The sequence below is a fragment of the Helianthus annuus genome, chromosome 6 (genome assembly GCF_002127325.2).
Source record: "Helianthus annuus cultivar XRQ/B chromosome 6, HanXRQr2.0-SUNRISE, whole genome shotgun sequence".
Lineage (NCBI taxonomy): Eukaryota > Viridiplantae > Streptophyta > Magnoliopsida > Asterales > Asteraceae > Helianthus > Helianthus annuus.
This window is the reverse complement of record NC_035438.2, coordinates 98,898,247-98,921,239: the sequence shown is the minus strand read 5'-3', so window position 1 is coordinate 98,921,239 and position 22,993 is coordinate 98,898,247. Positions and strand designations below refer to the sequence as shown.

The 22,993-nt window shown below is 40.4% G+C and overlaps 1 pseudogene; it reads right to left on the bottom strand.

The window, feature by feature from the left end:
- Window positions 1-11,708: 11,708 nt before the first annotated feature.
- Window positions 11,709-16,488, bottom strand: LOC110865678 (annotated as a pseudogene).
- Window positions 16,489-22,993: the final 6,505 nt, after the last annotated feature.

Genomic DNA, 22,993 nt, shown 5'->3' with positions numbered 1-22,993 from the left:
CGACACGAATCACTCCAGGGAAAAGACGTATGTCTCCACATCCCCCCTATTTCGGTTAACGACGGTAATGTCACCTAACAATTGGTCGTCACACAAAACCCCAGGTAAAGTCCTCAAATATCTATTATTGAAATTTCGAATTTCACGCTCACTGAGTAGATTTTCGTGTCTCTACTCCTCTTAAGGGTCATTGTATCACGATCATTTCTTTACAAGTTACATACATGGTTTTTCGTTGTTACCATGCCGAAAGTTATCTTGTTGATACATATGTTTATTGCCGGATTGCGCTAAAACCAAGTTCAATTGTTTGAACTTGTCCATTACACATGCTCGATTCAAAACACCATATGATGTATTGAAAACATCATATTCAAATTCGTATTAACAAGCGTTTCATTTGTTCCGAGTCGAAGTAAACTTGTTTGGTATTCGACTCCATTAAATTGTCTGTTGATTTCGACACCATGTGATGGTGATTTTCATTAGTTTGAAGCTTGCGCTAAACTCGTTTACGCATCTCATACACGGATCTAAAAATTTATTGATTGTTTTCCAATTCACTTCGATTTATTATATCAAAGCGGTCTTAATACAATAGTGTGTTAAGACAATGGTACACAAATTCATTTTTACATTCCGGTGTACCTACTAACGGTTCTTTCATTATCGATCGAAAATTTTGCGATACCCATTGCTTCTTCACCTTCGATCGAAAACATTATTTCTTTGATGTTCAAATTTCAATTGAAAATTCTATGATGTCATTTGAAACAAACTTTCGGATTCACCTTATTACGCTTTCATTTGACTTCAAATACGGTGGATTTGTTTGATCACCGCTATTATTGAATTATTTGAATCACTACGACACCTTGTGGTGTCAGTACAAACTTGTAGCTTGGGCTAATCATGATTGAGCGTTTCATGCAAAACATAGGTGATACTTGTTCGATCACCCCTATTATTGAATCGTTTCATTGCGACACCTTGTGGCGTCGGTATGACTTGCAGCTTGCGCTGATCACGATCGAACGTTTCATGCAAATTATTACATTTGAGATTGTTGATTCTAAGTTCATCCAGTGGATGTTATTGCTTCTAGAACTCATTTACATGTTATAAACGTTCATACGAAATTCGATTGGTCGAAGTTCCTATTCATTGTTGGATCCTTGTTAACTTAGTCGCACTGGTGACTGTATCATTAAGTCTTGTTTCGATTACGGGGTCATTCACTTTGTTATTATTCGGACTTACCTGCAACAACACAACTCTGAGGAGATAACATAGTCTAAATTTCGAGGACGAAATTTCTGTAACAGGGGGAGAATGTGACAACCCGTGATTTACGTCTCTTAATTACGCGATTAACAGGTGATTAACGCAATGATAAATAGTGTTTATAAGCAAATTAATGTAATTAGGCGTTTGGGATGCCCAGGAATGTTTATCCGACTTTACAGTGATCGAACGGTGGCTTACAGAGCAGCTTGTGAAACGTTAAACGGTAACGAATCGAAACCGTACAGAATACTGACAACGCCGACGAATAGTAAATTTTTACGATAGATTCTAGCTTCGTAGTCAAATTTTAGTGACTACAGTCGGAACCGGTTTGAAAAACGGAGTAAAGACGGCGACGATATAATTTTACGCGCTTTTTACGCAACCGACAACTAAACGTACAAACAGTGACTACTGACCGTACTTTGGTGTATTTTATTTTTTGACGTTAAACAGAGTTCAGGATTTTGACAACGTGCCTCGTAGGAATTACGGGCCACTTACACATAAAATAGGCTTGTGGGCCCTGGGCCCAAGCCCAAAACTCACAAGCCTGAACCTACACCTAGTATGCTAAATCTTGTCAAGATCATAAAGATCTATACGAAATCCCTAATTCTATGCAAAAATCACATAAAATCTCATCAAAATCTATACATAAGATTATGTCTCAAGATTTGATTACACCAAAAATCTCAATAAGATTTTTCCCCAAACACTTAACCTGTGTATAAATATGAGACCTTAGGGTCTCTTTATTTTCATTCCACAAGATAAAAACACAGACATATGGTCTGTCCTTCTCCCTCTCTTGATTTTATAGACACTAAACAAACACACAGACAACTATATTCAATTGCTTCACACCACAAACACCCTTTCACTGCTTTCCCCTCTCTCTCGTTCCCCTTACCCGATGACTGGAGCAGAGCCGACCGGTCTCCGACCGTCCTTTCTCCGGCCACTCACGCACACCCACAACCTTTCTTCTTCTTCATGTGTATGTTACTCATGGCCCTACACACCCGAAGCAGAGAGAGAGAGAGAGACGAAGATGGTGTCGGCATCAGAACCGACGTGTGCGGCAGCGGCGGTGGTGCCTCTGACGAACGGTAAACGCCCCCCCCCCCTCTCTTCCGATGAACCCCAGCGGCGACACCCCCCTCTGACTTCCGATTTACGGCTGCCACCACCAGATGGTGGTGGCGTATGGCGGCGGTTACAAAGAAGAGAGAGAGAAAGAACCAGTGGTCGGAGCCACGGACCGGCGGTCGGAGCCTCGGACCAACGGACATTATCTTTATCCGGCGAAGTACACCGGTGTCGGGTCGGATTGGTTCAAGTTCAGGTTATTTAGGTAAGTTTCGGTTCAGATTAGATGCTTCAAAGTTTGGTTCGGTTTATTTTTGACTCGGGTGTTCAGGTTCGGGATAAGCGGATCCGATTTTGGCTCAACTCGGTTCGACTCGGTGTAACTCGGTTGACTCGGTCAACTCAACCGAGTCAACTCGGTCAAGGTCAGTCAATAAAAGTCAGCAGTCAACGGCTCGGGTCAACAGCAGTTAGCAGCGCGGTCAGATTTGTTGTGGCAGAAGCAGTTCGAGTTGACTCGGTCAACTCAGTGAGTCGACTCGGCCCAACTCAGTTAACGAGAGCTGACTCGGTCAACTCAGACCCGGTCAACTCAGTCCGTGGTTCGACGCGAGAGTTTTGGTAAACATTAATGTCACGTTTATTTTGTTATTTTTATAATATTATTACTCACGTGACAAACGAGCTCGAACCGATATAAAATAACGTTTAGTTTATACTTTGTCGTCTCATAAAATTATATATATATTGAGTATATGGTTGGATTGTTGTTGAAAATTGATTAGATTTTGATAAAAATAACGACACTTAGTTGTCAGGGCCGTCCAAAAACAGAGGAGACTCTGCCCGTTTTTCGAGAAAAACCGCAAAATAAAACGAGTTTTATTATAAAGCAAAATGTGCTTTTGAGTGACTTTTATAAAACGAGATACAAATATAAAGTTTCTTTATCAACAACTTACAACTTACGAGAACAACGATACGGAGATTAATTTGACAACAAAAATAAATATAGTTATTATTATATTTATTTCAAACAAACTCGAACCTTTTTATAAATAAATATAGTATATATATTTATTTCAAGCATCGCGTAACCCGAAGTCGTTTCATCAAAATAAATATAGTTTATATTTATTCCAAATATCAAATGACACGACAATTGTTTTGCTAGATAAATATAGTTTATATATTTATTTGAAGTTATATACGACACGAGTCCTTTTATAAAATAAATATAGTTTGTATATTTATTTCAAACTTGAAACAACGCGATGATACTTTCGCAAAATAAATATAACTTTTTGTATTTATTTTATACGCCTAGACGGCACATACGTATATTACACAAGACGTGATGTATATAATACAAGTTATTATATATTATTTTCATACGAAGCGCGATACGAATTTGTTATATGATATTTTCATAGAAATATTCTTTTTATACACGTACGACTTCATAAAATGAAGCTAAACGAATACAACTTAGTCATTTTCATTAAGCTAACTATTTACCGTCGAATCGTTCGATTAACGATTCGGTAGAGCTCGATGACACGTAGTTTAGATACTGCGTTTATTTAGAAACTTATTAGATATTCCGTGTTAGGAATATTGTAGAATGCACGCTAGCAAGTCAAGTCTTGGAAACGACATCGCAAAGTCGTATATAGCTAGCTTTGCACAGGAATATTCAGGCGAGTTCATAACCCCCACTTTTTACTGTTTTACATTCTTTTTGTAAATGTTTTCGGGGTGGAAAGACATGCACAATTTTCAGAAACATACAAAGTTTTGAACAAACGCAAAACTCGTATTTCTAAATCATATCACGAATGGATTTCGAGGAACTCAAATGATTTACGAAAGGTTTATACTAAACATACCGGTTTTTACAAAACAAATGCTTATTTTCGAAATATGAATGATTTTTCATAACTAAGGAGTCAGTCAGGGTGGCTGGGAAGGTTCAGTCAGGGTGGCTGGGAAAGTTCAGTCAGGGTGGCTGGGAAAGCTCAGTCAGGGTGGCTGGGGAGGCTCAGCCAGGGTGGCTGAGGTGGAATATATGTTACAGTAATTACGAAAAATTTTTACATGGTATGGTTAACGTAAGGAGGTGTTATACGATCATGTGAGTGGATAGGAACAACATGGGGCCATTAGTCCTCATGGAGGGACCGAGGGACAGGAGCGGTAGATCTATCTGGGTGTAGCGAGCCCAGCCCCCGGCCAAACTAGAAACGGACCGTGGGGTGACTTTGTCCACATACTTTGCCGTGGCGAAATCTGCTAGGTTTGAGTCTCCCTATTTGCACTTCACATATGTCAGTGGCCTTGCAAACCATTGGTGATCACAAGTCCTCTTACACTGCTACATACCAGGGATTTTATACTTACGGAAACTTCTTGTTCATACAAATTAACTACCATGTTTTATACAAATACAAAGAATTATGGGGGTATGGAGTCAAAGTCAGGGTGGGCATTGACGGTTATGCGAACATTACAAAGACAAGGCTTTACAAATACATGGTTTTATGAACATAACGTGTTACAAACACAACGTTTCCATATAACTTGGCAAGAAAATGATTTTTAAATTCATTTTCTCAATACCATTTCGAAAACCGGTTATTCCAAAGATTTATTTCAAATCTTTCACAACTCAAAAGATTTATTTCAGATCTTTTACAAACAAACTATGAACTCGCTCAACTTTATGTTGACTTTTTCGCATTTTCTTTCTCAGGTTGCATTTCTAAGACAAAGCACGGTTGGAATAGGAGGACCATGAAGAGTCGAGTACTTAGTGGGCGTTCAGTTTCTAGAAAGACTTAGCTTATTTGCTTCCGCTGTGCAATGAAGATACCAGTCCAGTCACGCCAACGCTCTGATAATTTCGGGGTGTGACAGAAGAGATACTCCGACTGGAGTTCAAGATCAAGTGAGGACAGGAGCAGGCATTGGGAAGATACACGCACAGCAAGCGACAAAGCACGATACACGAAGTCAGAAAAAGAAGACCACCAAGAAAGAAAGTGGACTCAGCTAACAAAGACACCCCTCGAAGTTCTCAACACGAAGAAATTGGATCTCAAAGATCCACTACCAATGCGTAGCAAGAAAGGCCAAGACCCCAACCTGTTTTGCGAGTTTCACAAAGATACAGGCCACTTGACTAACGACTGCATCCAATTGCGCATAGAAATCGAGAAAGCCCTGAAGAGTGGTAAGCTGGAGCACTTACTGAAGAGTGTGCGCAAGGACATTAAGAAGATCCAGAGACACGGGTGATCGCTGGTCTCGCCACATCACCTATCAAGAATAAACACCGGAACACCATCACGCTTGACGGCAGTCAGCGTGCAGGTGACTTAACACCGCGAAGAATTAAAATTCCACCACACTAGACAGCAGTCAGTGTTACCAGGTGGTGTGCGCAAGAAAAACATGTATTCAACTACCGCTGTAAACAGGGGCCACAGGCCTAAAAAACTGCTCATACGAGCATTCTTTACATGTTAAATCCTTACTCTCTAAGAGTTTCCTAGTTACAAATGCATGTCAAACTTTTGATTAGCACGAAAACACTTCAGTAAATTGTGAGCTATAACGCATGCCTTCAAGGTTCTTTGCAAAAATAACGCAAAACCGGGCATTTACACCCAACAAGAGGAATCACACTTCCGTTCATTCGCGCTAACTTAACCAAAGTTTCTAGCCACAATGCAACTATTGTAACTAGAAAAACGAAAGGCAAAATGAAAAAGATCATATTTCAAAAGCGCAAAAGCGCAATCAGTACAAAGCATATTCAGTCACACATGCGCAACAGCGCAGCATTTACAGTCAAGTTGCAAAAGACAATTACAAGGCACAAACGCCTATCAACAACCTATTCAACAACCTATTCTATTCATCGCGTCGATCACCATCATCATCTCCGTCATCTTCACCATCGTCATCGTTGCCATCATCATCACCATCTCCACCGTCATCACCAGCTGGTTCTTCATCGGATAATTCGACGGTAACTGGTGGATCGAGGACTGCTTTAAGACGCTGACACCAGTCGTCTTTCTTCAAAGATTCCACAACCAGATCCATGATAGGCAAGGTAAGGTTGTCATACGAGTTTTCAGCATGTGCAAGCGCAGCATCAGCATGTTCAGTCACCGAGCAATGGCTTACATCAAATTCTTGCCCTAGCATCTGCTCAACGTGACTTGCACATTCCAAATAACCCCCTCGATGACCCACCGCACGCGCCGCATCCGTGAGAGCAGCAACGGCGCGATCTAGCTCGCCAGCATTTAAGATGGAGTTGGCAACCTTCAACAAAAGAAAAGCATTTAGGACAACCCTTAGCAAGATGGAAACATAAAAAACAGAAGTACAAACTTACCAGCACTACTCCACGAGTGCGCATCCATTCAGCCTCCGAGACAAGCGTATCAACGATGCCTTGGGCCTCGGAGTAGTTGGTCTGAGCCACGTTAAGCGCGGCAGTGCTAACAGCACGCGCCTCCTCAGCTGTAGCAGCCTTAACCTTCTCGGCCTCCAGGTCGATCTCCAACGACTCACATCTGTCGATTTGCTCGTTCAAGCGACGTTTGAGCTCCGCAATCTCAGCGTCCTTGGCGTGGAGATCTCTGTCCTTGCTGGACAGCTGCACCTTGGCCTCAGATAACTCAACCTGGAAGCCGACAAAACAACTTAGGCCAGTTTGTTAACAACATAGCAAGAATAAATGAAAACAAATACACTAACCTCCATCTGCTGCTTGGCAGCTTTCTCTCCATGCGCCTCCTCTACCTTCGATGTCAAATCGGCAACTTTAGCCTCAAGATCAACAATCTTCTGTCGAGCCGCGTAGGCGCGCTCGTTGTCCTGGGCGCAGATACGTTTGGACTCGGCCTTCTCCTTGGCCAGTTGCTCCTCAACATTGTGGAGTTTCTTTTGCAGGCCCTCGCGGCCCCATTCTTCGGCCTTCTTATCGGCTTCAAATTTGGCTCTCTCCTCACCAAAAGCAGCTTTGGACTTTTCAAACTCAGCAATGCGTTTTAACGTGCGCTCACGATAACCCTCCCAGTCGGCGCGCTCTCTAACATTGTTCGCCATTCGCGAACTATCTGGTGATTGGCAGCACGAGCGTTGGCCTCTCCAAGTATAAAGGTGCGATATAACAATTCATGGGACTTCGCCCTTTGCCGATTGACCTCTGCAGGAGTAAACGAGTTCAAGAACCACTCGCGGCAAGGGCCGAACTCATGGAAGGTATCTTTCTGTTTTAAGCTCCAGGGGGCTTGATGAGGAGCATCACCGCGTTCTTCTTCATTATAAGTTTTATAATAGATATCACCAACGGTGTCCTTCGCCCCAATCACATTTGGGTTATAACCCCCAGCTCCACCAGAGCTCGCATCGCTAGAGGTGAAACGACCTGACCCCTTAGAAGTAATGACATGCGCGGAGTGGGTAGGGTTTGCGACCTCAGGCCCTTGAACATTAACAGGCTGATCCACAGTTTTCTTCTTTTCTAACTCCTTCTCCAGGGCCATCTTCTTCGCCGCTTCGGCCACCCTCTCCTCCTCCGCCTTCCTTTTTCTCTCCTCCTCCTCCTTCCTCTTTCTCTCTTCTTCATCCTTCCTCCTCTTCTCCTCCTCAATCTTCTTCTTTTCTTCTTCTCTCTTCTGATTCTCCTCCGCCTTTCGTTGCGCCTCAGCAGCCTTCGCGGCGTCCTGAGAAGCAATATCAGAGGACTTGACGGTAATCTTCGGCCTCTTCGACGCAGCCTCACTGAACGTGACACCCTTCTCAGGGGTCTTCTTCTTGATCTCTGCAAAAATAATGCAAGTACATTTAAGCAAAGAGAAGTATTAAGAAGAGAAGCAAAGAACATACCCGGAGAAAATTTATACAACGAGCGCAAGTTGCTCGTTTTCCCAACCACGGGAAGCACAACAGCAGTAGGCGCGGAAGCCACACCAGCCGTGGTTTCGCTCCTACCTCTCTTCCTGCCAATCAGCTGGGCAGCAGCATCTTCTTCTTCTTCAGCCTCATCTTCAAGAATAGATGGGGTCGCGCCAGCATCAGGGTTACGAGAACCCGCGCTCCCAGAGCTTTTTGAGCCGCCCGCTCCAGTTTTTGTTTTAACTGTGCGCGATAAGCCTTCAAGTGAGTCACTGACCATAACAAAATCGTCTAAGTCACTTTGACGAAGGCGAAGAGTACCTTTATCAGCAGCAGCGGTTGCGCGACTAGGGCCAGTCCCCTTGCTGGTTACTTCAGAATCTACCTTCGTCTTCTTCTTCTTCGAGGGTTTCTTCTTCTTCTCCTCTGGGTCAATCCCCAGGTCGCGCAACACACCTGCAAAGATTTTAGACCACGAACTTAGCTCGCCGTTGGAAGACCCTACTGACTCCTCGCTGGAAAGATAGAGAATCTCTTTCCCAGCAGAAGTCACAGAGCGCAAAGGACGAGGTTTAGGGTATTGCGCACCTTCAGTAGCGGTTGGCGGCGAAGCAAAAGCACCAGCAACTGGAAACATGAAGTTGCCCTTAATCTGGTCATACCAGCTTTCTTCATCATCGCGCAATGGGCGCACGCCCATGGAACCACCAAATGTGGAGAAGGCAGCTTGATAGAGTTGCGACTCTAAACATGAATGTAAGTAAGTAACAATTGAGGCAAAGAACTATAAAAAAAAATGGAGATAACTGACCTTGATCGCCGATCTTCAACACCGGAACCTCCCTGCTGTTGGGTGACCATTGGTCACTTATCTTAGCCCCTACTAAAACGTTTTCCCCAAACACCCGATTTGGGGTCGGGTTCAACTGCTGATACCACCGGGCAGTTTTCGGAATCGGAAGGTCTTCCTTCGGTATTGCCTCAGTCCAATCCCTAAAGGGCATGGCAATCGGCAAAACCTCTTCACGGATGAAGAAGAACTTAGGTTTCCAGTCATGGAAACTCTTCGGAGGGTTTAGCAGAATCTTCTTCGCCGCACCACGGCTTGCAAAGGAGAAGAAACCCATCGTCCTCTGCAACTGGTAGAAGGCCCGAAACTTATCCACAGATGGCTCAATGCCATGAGAATGGCACAAGAACTCGAAGTGACGAACCCTCACCATCCCGGGTGGGCTCATCTGCGATAGATGAAAGTTGTAATGATGAAGAATATGGCCCATGAAGTTTGTAGCCGGCAATCTGAAATTACCCTGAAGAAAGAAATCTTCATATAGGGTTATGTATCCAGGTGGTGCATCAGCCGCGGTCTGGCCCTGAGCCGGATACCGGGCATCCCACTCCGGTGGGAATCGAAAGCTCCGAACGATCTGTTCAAAGAGCCCTAGATCCCACCTGAGGATAGGAACTGGACCTTCCTCAGCAGCAGCAACTTCCTGATGCTCCTCACTCATCGTATCAGAAGAAATCTGGAAAAAACTTGAAGAAAAAACTTGAAGATTTGAAGAAATCTTGAAGATGTGAAGAACACAACTTTGAAGATTCAAAGAGAAGTTTGAGAAGAAAGAAAGAAACGAAGAAAAGTGAGAATCTCTCACCTCTCTTCGGATATATATACCCATCGCATTTAATGCGATGGGTAACCGTGCCGCTTTCGCCGCTAGGCTAACCAACGAGAGGCTGCCACGTCAAGCGGAAAACCAGGGGTGACGGTTACCACGCGCGCGTGGGCCTCACTCTCCTGACACGAAGTGCAACCGCCGCAGACGGCATGATGACACCCGTGCCAGAGGTCAACTCAAACGTCGCACTCAACGACTTATCCCACCAACTTGTCAGAGTTCAAATTTCGAAGTTTTCCCGCCATAAAAATTACAAGTAACTTTAGGCAAAAGCTACATGAGCCGCGCAAGCTAAACGTCACCTCCAATAACCCTGCGCGCCTGATCAGACAAAATATTCCTTCAAGACCTGCCTTGGTACCTGCGCAATTGAAAACAACAATTTCCACTTGCGCCACACCAATCAGGATCAAAAGAACATTTCCCCTATTACACTTATTTCTCTTATTTTTATTAAGTCCAGAGCTCCAACCACTTGCGTTGCGCATGGTGCAGCACTGGACTGGGGGGACTTGAAGGGGTATGGTCCCAAAAAGTCGCGCAAACCTCCGCCCAGGTTGCGCGTGAGACGATACTCCTTATTTCAGAAAACTTATTAATAAGATCCACGCGCGACCTAAAAACGTTGTAGTCTATCCCGCGCGAGGCAGGGCCCACAAGAGGCTCAGATATCAACACTTAGCATAAAACAATGGAACAAATGAGCATACTAACCCCGCGCGGGTTAGTTGATGTCCAACAAGAACCACACAGTAGGGAAGCGCACGGCTACCTACAGTGGTACATAAGGTACAAGTGGCAGTAAAAGGAGCCAACGAGCGTCCAGCAGGCTCTGGTCAATCGTGCGCCACGATCGTCTGACGAGAAGTACACAAGGACGCCTACGTGGCACCAATCAGAGGACGGAGACAACTGTCCCACGATCTCCACTTGTCTGCTGATGACAGAAGGACAACAAGGCCGACAGCAGTGACACGTGGCTCCAATCAAGGTGCGCCAGCACCGAGGAACGTCTAGAAGCCACTAAGCGGTCGACGCCAGTGAGACAAAGAGCATATTCGTTTTGTTGTCCGCTTCCGGCCCAAGGCCCATCAGCCCATAACCCCTTACACTTCTCCGGCTATAAATAGAGACCTCATTCCACAGGTTAAACATTCTATTCCCTCTACTCTCACTCTAAGCTCTTAATTACTCTCAAAGCAGTCGCTTATTCTCACGCCGGAGCCTGGTTAAGAGGGAAACCCCCACATTCCCCTCTTAACGAGTAACGGTGTTCTGTTTTGCAGGATCGATTATCAAGTCGGAGCTCAAATATCCATAAGAAGATTAACCATTATGAAAGGAACATAAACCAATCTAATTAACTCCCTAATTAGACAGTGTTTCTTCACCACCTAAAAGCCTAACTATCTTTTTATCAAAGTTTTGGGAATGACCCCACCCCCTAATTTAATTGGGGAGCAAGAAGCTTTATTTAAAAATCAAAATCTACTTGATGTTTAAAGAAAATAGTAACCAAAAATACAAATATTAATTAAGATAAAAAAAAAGTAACAAGAAAGATAACTTATGACATATCTCTAAACAAACAAATTCCAAAACAAAAGGTTGAATACCAAAAACCTAAGAGTGTGGCCTGTTTCCAGCTCATGTTTTGGCTTGCTTCCTTTAATCATAGAAGTACCAAATATTCCCTGTTCCATACAAACATCAGTACCCTATTCATTCAAAAAGTTAATAACAAAAATTACCCTTTTTTTTTTTCCTTTGTGGAAAAAAGAACCAACTGTATCATACCACTGATAATTTCAGTTCATAAAGTCCATAATAGATTTCATAATGGATAAAAAAGAAAAAAAAACAAAACATATCCTTGGAAAATGGCAGAGTGGCCCTGCTGCAGCTAAAAACTTCAAATAACCAAAACCGGTCAAATACGATCAGCAATGTACCGCCCAAGCATATCAATCGGCTTATGAGAATTCCCGGGTCCCGCTCCCTTACGCTTGATCTTAATTCTTGCAAGATAATCAGCGGCAATCCATGCAAAGCTCAGGTTTACCGTTTCGCCCTCCTGATCAGGTTCTTGCAACTTCAAAGATTTCTTGACCCAAATCGGATGATATGTGACTTGATACCAAGCAGACGCTTTTTTCTCGAAAACCGCATTTCTCTCCTCTTCTGAGATCTGGTCAAAGTCGACACCGAGTTGGTCAAACACCTTCCGGAACTCCTTCCTTAAAGCACTATAAGCATGTTTGATTCTATCTTTCATTTCACCTTGCTTCTTGCTACCATGCTTAGGCATTGACCAGATATGACCCGTGACAATTTCTTCTTCACGGGACACTTTATATTGCCCAACAAGCCCGTTTAATTGTAGGTCGTATTTCAATTTGCAATCCCATGCATCGTTTAAAAAACTCGCAGAGTCGGGAACTTCAAGATCTTCATCGTACGGGATACCAGAAGGGAGGATTTCAAGCTCCGAACACGGTGCGTTGTCGGTGTTGTAGAAATCTTTAATTTGTCGATATAATTTCCCGAGTATTTTTTCCGATTTGTAACTCTGAAAATTTTCTTTCCCCATGAAATCAGGATACTGCTTTGGCTTGAGCTGAGTTGGCATGTTGACGATCTTCCCGGTTTTTGGAAAATCGACAGCTGTCGCCGCCAGTTCAGCCAATTTTATGCATTTTTCATCGAGGGCTCCGTCATCGCTCAAGTCACATGCACAACATGTGCGTTGCATATTGTGCCAAGACTGTCGTTCACCATGTTTTTTGTGAAAAAATCGACAATATCCTGTTGAAAATAAAAAAATAATAATGTTGAGTTAGACTTGTAAAATAAAAAGGCATAATTTTTAGCTTTAAAAGTGGAGAACAAAATCCATCAAAATCTTGAAAGTTGCTTAAAACTTCAGAAGAAACAAAAAAACTCGAAATGTCGAGGACCGCTTTCGCTTGCGTCAGAAAATCACAACAAAATGAAGGATGAACAAAATTATAGTCAACGAAGACAACAGTTGACCACAAAACCGAACTTAAAGAAAACTCACCATTTTGCCCTTAAAAGATGTCCTCCACAGCTTATTAAAATCTATGCGCTAGAAGAAGTCATATGCAAGAAGTAGATGGGGAGCATTTCAACCTATTTACTTATAATTGGTTCCGTTTTAGGTCATGAATTATATCTAACAGGTCAAAAATAAAAGGCTAAAAACACGTCAAATGGGTTGAATGGATAAAACGTGTTGATAACTATGGTTAAAAGTTTCCTAGTGGTCTTCCTAATGCATACAACAACAGGTTAACAGCTTAAATTCCATTTTATTCAACAAATAAAATTTAATGTAAAGTAGCATTTGTAAATAAATTATGAAAATGTTATGACATGTTACTACAGGTTTTTATTCTTTGAAAATATTTTTGTTATATTTTTCCAGCATGTAGAAAAATAATGGAATGCTGAAAGGTAGTAACAGCGATTTTCAGCGACAGTTTAGGCCAAAAATTATTAAAAATTGAATTTTCGTTGAAAAAATGCAAGACCGGTTGGACAATTTTAAGGACCCATAGGACTATGTTCTGTATAAATTTCATGTAATTTAGAGTTATATTGAGTGAGTTACTTATGACCCTTGTAAGACAACTCAAATTTCTGTTTCGAATAAATTCAGAAAAACCAACTCAGACAGACGTATTAAAAAATTATGAATGTAGAATTAGGTATTTTACAAATGTGTTGAACTCAGAGGTAAAAAGAAGTTACCGAGGTTCTGACGTCACGTATTAATTCTTTAGCTTCAGCGGCAGTATACTCCCTCCATAGGGGGCCAACTCCGTTTACTAGGCGGTATAAGATTTTCATCCCACGTAACAAAATATAGATCACCATCAAGATCGCTTCCGGAAGCTTCATCAGTGTGGGGCCGGTCTCCCTTTTGAGGAAATATCAAACAATCAAACGAATGTTCGAGACCTGGTACATTTACCGCTTTCAAAACCCGAACATCACCAGGATGGAGACACGGGTTCTTTGCGATTATCACAGTACCCTCAATCACAGTCAAATTACTAGTCCTTTCACTAAACCTTGACCCGTGTTTTGCAAAACAATTCTCGACAGACGGGTTCGATACTTGTATAAAACACTGACCCTGTTCGAGAACACCCAATTCATCAGAACACCCCATCAACCACCTTCCGTCATTCACGAAAATTCTCGACTTTTCCCGTAAATCTTCGAATTGGGCGACGCGTATACTGCTTAACATACCCCGTAGATGCGGTTCGGTTTTCGGGTCAAAACCTGAACCCAACATAATCGAAGCCGTGTTACCACTTTCAGCACAAGAAGCAGTAATTACATCAAACGCCACTTCCGTATTTTCAAGCATTAAATTCAACTTTTCAACCATTTTCATCTGCATGTCCCAAAAGATTTCATCTTTAACATCTAAAGCAGAGAGTAACGTTATAATCTGCCGGTTCAAAAACCCGGGTTGTAACCGTGTCCAAGAACAGATTTCAAGAACCGTATGATCAGATTCAAACTTATTCATACTTGGCCTTAACGAAAGCTTAAAGTTTTCGCCTTCTTTATTAGGCCAACAAGCAACAACACCCTTGCAGCCCGCGTACCTAATCTGATATGCGCAGGGTTGGTTATCTGTTGTTAATTGCAATTTTTCAGCAACTTCAAGTGCTAGTTCGGGTGAAATTTTCCCGATTCCATCGGAAAACGTGTAACTGTTTCTTTTAATATCTTCAAGATTCATATTAACTTCATGTCTCGGAACATCAACTGTCGCATATGTAGATGAAAAACATTGCCCCATTCTAGCAGCACATTTCGCGATATTTTTATTATTAAACCTTCCCATCCATGCAATGATATTTTTACACGAAATCTTTCCATTTTCAGCAAAAAACCATGCGGACCGATCCCGAAGTTGGTTTGCAAAAACAATATTGACGTCCCGATAAATGAAACCCGTTACTCAAAATATCTTTTACTCGCCTAAACATGGTTGTTTTTTGTGCCATAAAAGTTGAAGTGACGTCTTTAACGATTGGGGCAGGGTAGAAATTAAGAACATTATTGTTTAAAGTTCTCATTCCTTCGTCCATGAATGTGACCCGTAAAAACCGATCGGATACTTGTCGATAATTCAACTTCTGGTGGTAAAGCATAAGCTTTTGTTGGAGTTGTGATTAATCTCCCAACTTCAATCACGTCATTTTGCTCCAACGGTTTCTCGATACGCTTCGGGGTGTTTAACAACCATTCTTGAACGGTTATCAAACGTTTAAATCCATCGTATAAAGGGTGTCGGTAAGCACAGATGTGCTTTAAAGCAGCCACGTTGACTTCTTCGGATTGATCTCTTAGCAAGTCAAACACATTTTCTGTAAATTGATGCTGGTTGATGATGCATCTGTGTAACACTGAGTTGACCAAGAACATAACCTTAAAAGATATGTCTGGTTTGTAATGAATAGAGAAAAACGGGTCGGGAATTGGGAATCCAAATTCGGGTTCGTTTTCCGCTTTGAGTTTTGTTTTACGATGCTCGACATGCACCCTTTGTTCTTTAAGAAATTCTAAAGCTTTTTTCACCTTCGACCCATCTCGAATCCGGATCATAACCCGATAAGTATTACATCTCCCGATGGCACCACTTGGCGTGAAATCAGTGGTCCGGATCCATGGATCATCATCGTCCAACATTTCAAACGGATACGTGTTGATAATATCATCATCAGCAGTTCTATAAGATATCAAAGGAGACGATGCTAACTGAAAAACTAACACCAAAAACGACTCTGAGTAATCCGTATCCCTCACCAAAAACTCAACTTTATAATTACATCTTATAATCGTGTGATCCTTGCTCCCTTTGAAACAAAAAGCCGTGTCTTTCGTGAGCAGAAACTTGCAGCTACGGTCAAACGGGTCAATAAGAAAGTCAACGCCAGAATCGGGCCCACGCCAACCAACGACAAAGTTATCCCGGCTAGTCATCAGCCCGATTTCAAGTACCACATTTGACAACTTAAATGAGGTTTTCTTTCTTCTCCGTTGGTTCATTCTATAAGGATTTTCCGGGCCTAAACTAACTTTTAAAACATGTTTGTCAAGTACGAGCTCCTTTCTTCCTGCAGCCTCTAAAACCGAGGTGACCGAATTGGGATCTACAAAATGCACAAATGCATGCGGTTCAACCTTTCCGTAATCGGTGACGATCTTGATTTGGTCAAGGTCAGCATTGAATTCAGGATACGTTTCGGGTGGAGTCGAAGACTTTTTTAACCTACATCTATAGATCTGACCATGTGTGTTTTCAAGATAATCCAATAGCATCTTTGCGGTTACCTCGTTGCCGAACCCACCTATACTATACTGACTTGTGAGACCACCAACTCTCTATCGTTTCCTTCTGAACCCATTTTGTATCGTTAAACTAGCTGCTTTCTTTGTGTGATCAAACAACTATTAGTTCAACATCAAACCTGCAACAGATTTAGACCAAACCCACAATTATTAATTCAACGTATAAACCTATCTAAAATGATAAACAGGTTAAGTGGGTTGAACCCATTTACAATAAGATTTTTTTTATCGTGTCATTGTTCATTAACATGCCGACCCGTTTATGGCCCGAACACATTTACCCCAAACACTAACTCGTTTAACTTTGTGTCGCGTTGACGGGTCGTGTCATAGATTATCACCCCTAATGGGAAATTCTGAAGATTAAATGCAGAATCATACAGTTACAACAATCATATCATCAGAACAGAAAAGTTGTTAATTATCTAGGCTAAATTTAGATCAAGAACAACCTAAAGTATATAACATTTGTTTAACATCAAGATGATGGCATGTTCAAAATTCAAAACCCCTCTTCTTGTTCATGTACTAAAATCAACATTATGAACAACAAAGCCCAGTTATAAATCAAAGTGAAAACAACCAAGAATCATGGAATAGTTGAAAGGGAAGCAGAATTAACCTTTAGTTGGTTTTGTACGGAACACACTTCAGAGAACAACCCAACCGGTGAAATTAGAGGCATACGAATTGAGTGGGTGTTTGGGTTAGCTTATTTTGGAGCAACTTATAACTTATTGACTTATAAAAGTTAATAAGTTGTTTTTATAGTGTTTGGTTTAACTTATTTAAGTTGTTTTTGTGTGTGAAAAAGTTGTTTTTGAGAAGTTAGAAATTCTAACTTATAACTTATGACTTATATAAGTTAATAAGTTGTTTTTGAGAAGGAAAGACAAACACCCCCTGAATGTTTGTTGTGAAGCGATCGAGTGATGAAGAACACAAGACAAAAGAAATATCATCGTACTTGTGCTTTGGCTTGATGCTCACGCAGAAACGGTGTCTTCTTCTTCTTCTTCTTCACCAAAACCGCAAAAGGGGGAAATAGAGAAAAGTATAGTGCTTTGAATTAATTATTAATTAACCATTAACCATTAACCATCCTTTATTTATCAAAATTGGGTCATCTCACAGTTTTACTATTCAATTTTGGTTTACAAAAGCCCCCCCTCAAGCATGTAATAACATTCGAGACAAACCTTATGGTTTGGTTTTATTTTTAAATAGCCCTCAAAGTTTTCTTATTTATCTAATTACAATGTTCTTATTTTTCTTCTCTATATAGTAGCACAAACCATTTAGTACTACTTCAAACCCGACAAAATAATGACAGTAGTCAATAGAGGTGATGGTTAGTGAAATCAACGACCGTCATGAGCTCCTCTAGCTTTGTTGTGTGCGTGTTTTATAACAACCCTCCAAAATATTTCCGACACCCCTAATATAATTAGAATGGACTACATCCTAAAATACACCCCGTATACGAGAAATGGCCCGAAATACCTTTATTTTTACAAAAATTAATTAAAAACAAATTTTAATGATCCCTGGCGGCCCGCGATAGAGCCACTTAAGGCTTACGCGGGGCGCGACAGCCTGGCCACCAGGCTTAACCCGGTGCCGCCACATGGCAGGCGCGTGTCGAAGCTACTAGGTCAACTCAGCAGCCCTATGCGAGACACGTGGTCTCTCGCGGGCCGCGTAAGCCCCTTTCCCATCTTTCGCGGGGCGCGACAAATGGCCGATCAGGCCCTATATATTTGGAGTTCAGGCCTTCAGTCCAAATAGTTCATTCTCTTTTTCTCTCTCAAATTTCTACATAGCAATTATAATCCCCGGGCATTATACCCCCTAATTACTATTTTAAAAATCATTTATAACATCAAAGGGATTTGAAGGAAAAGTGATATTCGTATTGGATAGTGTTACTCAACATATTTTCTTTTTTTTTTTTTTTTACTTTTATGCCTGTTTATTTATTTTTAGTTTTTTCTCCAGTCTCCTTTTGACTTAATTTAACAAAAACCAAAATAACGTTTTGAGAGCTACCATGTTCGTTGTTCGATACTTGATTCTTACCACAACTGTACTATTTGAATATCGTGATATGTACAGTTGCCTTATTAGGTATAGTAGTATCAAAAGATAAATCACTTTATAAATTTTAAATTACGATTTGTTGAAGAAAATATCCTACACATATATACAATGTTTTAAAAACCGGTTCGTACCGGCCGGTAATACTGGTAATACCGGATTCCGGATCTTCACCCGGTACGAAACAGGCCGGTAATTACATGAAACAGCATTGGATTTATACCGCCGGTAAGTTGCGAAATACCGGTATGAACCGGTGTACCGGCCCAATGTAAGTTTTGGGTTTGTTTTTACAATTTTATCAGCCCAATGTAAGTTTTGGGTTAATAATTAACCTAACGGCGTTTTTTATTTTCTTTGGCATAATGATAATCATCAGTCGATCAAAATTCAGTCGATAGTTCAAGTGTTCAACCCTTCATCTTCTTCAACTCTGCACTTAGTCTTTTCCCTCATTTGAACTGGTAAAGATTAGTGTACTATAGTCTCTTTCAAACATGCAGGTTTAATGGGTTTTAGTATGTAGGTGTTCATGTGATTTAATCTTTCAAACTTGATGGAATATTGAAAAGCACATCCAACATGCAGGTTTTAATATGGAATATGGAATTGAGTTAAAGTTGTAATTTATGAAATTATACAGTTAATTAGTTAACCCGGTTCAACCGGTTAAACCATTTTTAAGCCCAATCCAGTACGATTAAAATACCGGTTTTTAAAACATTACATATATATACACTCTCAAGCATATCATGGTCCATTTAACTGAGTAGGCACTTTGCCACATGATATCAGCTAAATTTGCGAACACACTTCAGGGATCGATAACTGTCTTAGTGGTTGAACTGTATGGTGCTAGTTAAACTTTAAAGAGTAAATTACACAAATTTGTTCTTTATTAATGGGTCGTAATAAATAATAATCACAACCTAAAATATTAATTCCACACCTTATATACGGGTCGTAAAATGTTATATGTTAACACGATAAATATTTGGCTCGTATAATGTTATACGGCTCGTATACATAGAGAAAATATTAGGCCGTATAACATTCTATACGGGTCGTATAACATTATATGGGGTTTGGGTCGTATAATATTATATGGGTCGTATAACATTCTATACAGGTCGGATAATGTTATACGGCTCGTATATATGGACAAAAAAAACATTGCCCTAACATTTTTTTTGTGCAACAATCAGTTACGACTCGTATAACTCTTTACGAGCCTTATACATGTAGGGGTGTGAAAATAAGATTTTAGAGGTGTAGAGATAATGAGACCCTTATTATATTTATTAAATTGCATTTTTTGTCCTTTATTTTTAAAAGCACGCAAAATATCATTTATTTATAAATTTTGCATATTTTTTGTCCTTTATACTAACTAATGTTAACTTTTGAGTTTACTTAAATTAAAATGTGCATTTTACCCAAAGGACATATTCAAATATTTATTTATAAAGGATGTAACCTATAGTTTACTTAAGTTCTTTTCTTTCTTTTTATTTTATTAAATTTATCTTTATCGATCACTTTAAACTTTCTTAATTCATTAATTAACAACTTTTTTATAAAAATATATGTTTTATAATTTATTTGTTTTCATTTGTTTGATTAAATTATTTACTTTTTTTATTTTATAAATACTGTAATTTTATATATCATGTTTTTACATGAACTGTTACCGTGATCGAGTTATTTTTTTATCATTTTTACAATTATTATATATTATTTGAATGAAATTTACACTAAAATATTGAGAAAAATACGCTTGTTGGTCGTGCGTTACGACGTGTCGGTTTAAACTATGATGTTCTATAAAATTTTGTAACGTCATTTTTAAAGCAGCTGGTTAGTTTAGACATGTTATAAAATGTTCGACGTACACTCACCTCAAAATACAACCTTACATTATTTTTTTATATATGTTTAAGCTGATTATTGTAACGCACTACCGACATGCTTATTTTTCTCCATATTTTGATGTAGATTTCGTTCGAATAACATATAATAATTGTAAAAATAATAAAATAACTCGATCACACCAACTACTTATGTAAAAACATAGTACAAAAAACTACAATGTTTGTACAATAAAAAAAGTAAATAATTTAATCAAACAAAAAAGATTGTTAAATAACAAATTAAGAAAATTGTAAAGTAATCAATAAAACAATAGTCATACATTTAATAAAAAAAAGCAAAGAAATGAAATGAAATGAAAAAAAGAACTTAAGTAAATTCCTTTATAAATAAAGTTCTGTCATTCGGGTAAAATGGTCATTTTACCTTAAAGGTAACTGAAAAGTTAACATCAGTTAGCTTAAAGGACAAGAGCATACAAAACTTAAAAATAAAGGACATTTTCATGCCTTTTAAAGACAAAAGACAAAAAATCAAATATTACAATTTAGTATATAAATATTTAATAATTTGTGTAATTTACTCAACATTAAACATTTTACAGTTATACAAAGAGAGATTGATTTAGGGCCAAACTATCTACACACTAAGGTGCTGTTTGTTTTTTCTGTGGGAAAATGTTTGCAGTCTGCGGACCACATCTGCAGGCATCTGCAGGAGAAGAGGTGGACCAAATGTCTGCAGTCTGTAAGGAGAAGAGGGTTTGTTTTTTTTTATAGAGTAAATTACAAGTTTTGTCCTTTATGTATGTCCCAAATTGCAAGCGTTGTCCTTTGTCTTTAAAATTGATGAGTTTTGTCCTTAATGTTTGCAAATCTTGCACGTTATGTCCTTTAGGCCAAACCCAATTAGATTTTTTGGTTAAAACTGATCATGTGCAAGGCACATGAGGGCATTTTAGTCTTTTTACCTCATTTATTTAATAGTATTTAAAAAATAAAACAAAATAATTAAAAATATTATTATTATTTTAACTAGAGTAAATTACAAGTTTTAACATCCATCACCACCACCCTTCACCACCACCAGTACCCTCCACCGCCACCACCCTCCACCGCCACTACCACCCTCCACCTCCACCTCCACCTCCTCTGCTCACTGCTACTTGCATCAAAACCCCTCAAAAATCAAAAACCTAAATACCAAATCAAAAACCCCCAAAAATCCTCAAAACCAAAAATATCCAAAACCCCCAACAACAATTGATGATCAAGAGAAAAAAAATCCATAGAAGAGGTCATAACAAAATTCAACCTAAATCTTGTTCAAATTCGTGAAAAACCTGTCGAAAGTAACTACAGTAAAAGTAAACTAAAAAGATCCCAAAATCTCAACAAATTTCTATCTCAAAAAATTTCTATCTCTAAAAAAACTTGGGTGGTGGATTGTTCAATCAGATGCCTCATCGGAAGACGGCGGTGGTGAAGACGGCGGCGGTGAAGACGGCGGTGGTGAAGACGGCGGTGGTGAAGACGCGGTGTACATGAAGGCGGTGGTGAAGATGGCGGTGGTGGCAGAATGTGGTGGTGTACATGAAGGCGGTGGTGGTGGTGGCGGCATATGGTGGTGGTGGTGGCACATGGTGGTGACCGGTGAAGATTTGGTCTCCATATTGTGAATATTTGGTCTTCATCAGTTTATATAAATGATTTTTTTCACATTAGTCCTTTATATTAAGTGATTTGCTCAATAGTCCTTGGGTATGTAAAATGACTAAAATGCCCTCATGTGCCTTGCACATGATCAGTTTTAACCAAAAAATCTAATTGGGTTTGGCCTAAAGGACATAACGTGCAAGATTTGCAAACATTAAGGACAAAACTCATCAATTTTAAAGACAAAGGACAACACCTGCAATTTGGGACATACATAAAGGACAAAACTTGTAATTTACTCTTTTTTATATAAAAAGATCTTCACACACCCTACACATACAAACACACACACAGATCTGCTCTCTCTCTCTGCCTTCCTCACCACCACCAAGCACCACCGCCTTACACAACCACCGTCGTCACCACTACACCACCGCCCTTCACCGTCTCTCTCTCTCCTCCCTCGAACTCTTTCTCTGCCTTCACCACCACCGCAAACCCTAGCCTTGAACTCTCTCTCTCTACAAACTCTCTCTCTCTCTACAATCTGTCACCACCACCGCCATCTCCTTCTCCGGCCAGCCTTTTCCCGCAGATGATGACGATGATGGTGTTTTGATAACAGATCGATTTGGGGGTTTTGATAACAGATCGATTTGGGGATTTTGTTTGCCATCGATGGAGGTGGTGGCGGAGTGGAGGTGGTGGCGGAGCAGGGGTGTCGGAGGTGGAGGTGGTGGCGGTGGTGGCAGGGATGTGGTGGTGGAGGTGGTGGCAGGGAAGAAGAGGTCTGCATGGTGAAGAGGTTCCAAGAAGACATGGGTCATTGTCTGCGTGGTGAAGAGGTCTCGCAGACCTTTTTTAATGAAAGGTCTGCGAGAAAACAAACAAGCCGCAACATCCAAACGTCTGCCCGCCTTTGCCCGGCGCAGACATAAGTGGCCAGAAGTGCTTCTGGCCAAAAAACAAACACCACCTAAGTGTGTAGATAGTCACCCT